The sequence below is a fragment of the Cyphomyrmex costatus genome, unplaced genomic scaffold, assembly GCF_001594065.2.
Source record: "Cyphomyrmex costatus isolate MS0001 unplaced genomic scaffold, Ccosl1.0 scaffold106, whole genome shotgun sequence".
NCBI lineage: Eukaryota > Metazoa > Arthropoda > Insecta > Hymenoptera > Formicidae > Cyphomyrmex > Cyphomyrmex costatus.
The window spans coordinates 428,640-432,660 of record NW_017275019.1 but is presented as its reverse complement, the minus strand read 5'-3'; positions in this window follow the sequence as shown (position 1 = coordinate 432,660).

The window sequence follows — 4,021 nt, the reverse complement described above, 5'->3', positions numbered from 1 at the left end:
TTAAAAAGATATGTATTTTAGACAAATATAAATATATTTGACTTAAATACGTTCTTTAACGAAAGAAATAAAGATGAATTACACTAATTTAATTAAATTATAATACAATATGTTTAATGTACGATGCCTCATTACATTGTCGAGGGATATGCTTTGTATTTTAATATCAATATAAAAATCATTATCATATCGAACATAAATATACGTGTACATGTGATATAATAATAATAAATACACCCGAAGTACTGAATTAGTTTGCTTTTATCGTAAATCATAGACGCTCAAAACTTTTTATCGATAATCAATATAAACTTTTTTCTAATTTACGACTCTGTCAAGCTTAATAGAGATAAGAATATTACTACGCAGAACGCAGATCGCCAGTATTATCCCGCTATCATAATATCGCATCGGCACAAGCACGATACCACATATTGCGCGAGCCCGTGCGGCAGATTAGTTATATTACATTATACAAACGCGTGTGTTTGCTGCCAACAATGGTAACCTCGCATTAAGATCGGACGCAGCCGTTTCAATCAGCGCGATCGATCGATCCTTCGCTATACTCTCCGCCGTTTCCTTCCCTAGATTAATACCGCAGGCATCTGGTTTAATTGAGACATAAACGCGACGACGGTCCGGATTTGGTTGGCCGTCGCCTCGCCGATCTCGGCATGACGCGTCGCAGTTTCAGGAGGAAGACATTCTACGTGCGTGCAATTAAGTCGGTCCAATTTAATTTCAGGAAATCCGTGCCATAATGTTTGTAGCGGCGCATCTTCGCGCGTGTGCCGTAACGAAGGTTGACTCTCTCGATTGATTGGCTCGCTGCTATCCGGCTGGTTCTCGAGACAACGAGCGGCGCTAACAATAGCTCGTAATGGCACGAGGTCGGTTGGACAGATGGGTTTATTGCGCTGCCACTCGTATTACCTACAAAAAATAATAATCCCAGTAGTTTCGTATCTGTATACGTTTTGTTAAAATAACAATAACAATACAGTAATATATATCATATACAGGGTAGCTGAAATTAACCGCCAAATATTTCATGCGTGGGTAGAACAGACTATACTGAATCGAAAAGTCCTGTACCATTTTGCGATTGCAGTAATAGTTAACGAGATATTAATTTATAAAATATTTAAATTCGCCTGGCCCACCGTCAAATGCAAGCGCGCGGCTAGGTAGGACCCTGCAAAGCGCGCCGCGCGCGTTCGCGTTTGCCGTCGCTAGGCACGCGATTCATGTCTAGCGACGATTATTGCCGCTTGTTATAAACAACGCTTGTTATAAACAACGCCTAGCAACGGCGAACGCGCGCGGCGCGTTTCGCTGGGCGGTCCTATCCAGCTGCGCGCTTGCATTTGACGGTGAGCCGGACGAATTTAAATATTTTTATAAATTAATATCTCGTTAACTATTACTGCGCAATCGCAAAATGGTACAGGACTTTTCGACTCAGTATAGTCTGTTCTACCCACGTATATATATATATATATATATATATATATATACAAATTAGTTCAGTCCCCTTTTGTGTTCAAAAATGCATTTATTTGAAAACAAAATGAATGAACAGATTAATTAAAGTATTGTCCATCGCTGGCTACTACTTTTTCCCATCTCTCAGGCAATTTTCGAATTCCGTCTCGAAAAAATGACTCGTCTTTGGAAGCGATCATCTTTTAGAAAACGGACCGAACTAATTTGTACTCTTAATATACATATATATTAGGGTAGTCCTTAAAAAATAAATTCTTCTCGGATATCCCTAAATCGGCTTCAAATAATTCAAAACTAAACCCTGAATTTTTTCAGATTTTTATCTTCGCTTTTTCCCGCGCCCTAAGAGCCCTCTCAATTGCTATTTTTTTTTACTATTTTTCGCATTTTTTAAAATTTTTTGACTGGCATTTTTTATACAATCAATCTAAAAATATACCAAGTGTAATATCTTTTTTTGTATGCTTTCCAAGTGCAAAAACTCCAGAATCAACCAAAATAATAAATATCTAATCGAATAATTCCATTTAGAACTGAAAATTAATTACGCAAAGAAATAAGAAAAGCTCAAAATATCTCAATTAAATTGAAAAATCGCTGTTAGAATGTATTTTAAAGTTACCTAGGATAGAATTTTGAATTCCCCCTGTATGACTCCCTTATAAGTTAAAAACAATAAATTTGTAGCCGAGATACCGCTTTTGTAATGGAAAAACTTCTTCCTACAAAAATCAGGCAAAGAAAAAGAAATTTGGTTTTTGCTCTATAACTCGTTAGGAAATAATCTGATAATTTTGCATTTAAGCTGATTGTATTCTCTATCGTTTTAGCTTTGAAAAGGTCTACTTATTGATCTATAAACAAAAATTCTCACCTAAAAACGATCAATAGAATTTCGCTCATCTTTGCATGCATGAAGTCTGGAAGCTTAAAATTCCATGAAATGTTGCAGATCGCTAAATAATGTTAATATAGCGATGACCTGCTAACCCGACGTAATGCTCACGCGGTCTCGGGTTGCCACTCTCCCCAACCAGGAGAGCTTTGAAAAGAGGTTAGGGTTTAGTGGGTATGCCTTGTGCTTAACACCAGGATAGTCCCACACACAGGGGAGTCTCGCATGGCTCCCTTATGGTGCTTAACGCATTCCCCCCTTCTTCGGATAATTTAAAAAAAATTGTCTTTAATTTTTTTTAATTTTTTATATTTAAATTCTAGTACCTTTAATTATGAATTTCTCAACATTATAAACAATTATTATCTGCAATAAAATAATATTGCAGATAATAATTGTTCATAATGTTGAGAAATTTATAATAAAAATTACTAGACTTCCTGGCGCATTGAATCTCTCGAGTTTGGCCCTCATTTTTGTCGAAAAATCAAAAAGCAATCCAAAAAACTCGTAATAAATTTTAAAAAAAATTTTACCATCATTAGAGAAAAATTCTAAAAGTTGAATTTTAACGTAACACTTCTGAATTGTACAGAAAAAGTTTCTGACTTCAAAAGGAACAAGTTGCGTAATATTTATACTTTAGTGACACGGAGCATCCATAAATTCTATCAATAAAAGTTACTAGAATTTAAATATAAAAATTAAAGATAATAAAAAAGTCATGCTTAAAGTAATAAACATGGAATAGCGTAGATTTCATGTATGCAAAGATGAGCGCAATTCTACTGATAGTTTTTAGGTAAGAATTTTTTTTCTAGATCAATAAGTAGACCTTTTCAAAGCTAAAAAAAAATGGTAGAGAATACATTCATCTTAAATGTAAAATTGCCAGATTATTTCCTAACGAGTTATAGAGCATAAACCAAATTTTTTTTTTTTACCTGTTTTTTGTTGAAAAAAGTTTTTCCATTACAAAACCGGCAACTCGGCTAAAAATTTATCGTTTTTAACTTATAAGGGGGTCATTTTAATAAGAGGATTATAAGGAATTCGAAATTCTATCCTACGTAACGTTAAAATGCATTCTAACAGAAACATTTTAATTTAATTGAGATATTTGGAGCTCTTCTTATTTTTTTGTGTAATTAATTATGAATGTTCTAAATGGAATTATTCGATCACATATATATTTATCACATAGATATTTATCATTTTTGTTGATTCTGGAGTTTTTGCACTTGGAAAGCATACAAAAAAAGATATTACACTTGGTATATTTTTAGATTGATTGTATAAAAAGTGCCAGTCAAAAAATTTTAAAAGATGCAAAAAATAGTTAAAAAAAATATTAAATGTGAGGGCTCTTAGGGCGCGGGAAAAAGCGAAGATAAAAATCTGAAAAAATTCAGGGTTTCGTTTTGAATTATTTGAAGCCGATTTAGGGATATCCGAGAAGAATTTATTTTTTAAGGACCACCCTAATATATGTATATACACACACGCACACACACACTATATGTTTATATACAGGGGTTTCTGAACACTCGCAATCGAAACATACTACAAGATTAAGCGTTTTATCTCAAATCTATCGAGTCTAATATATTTTTCATC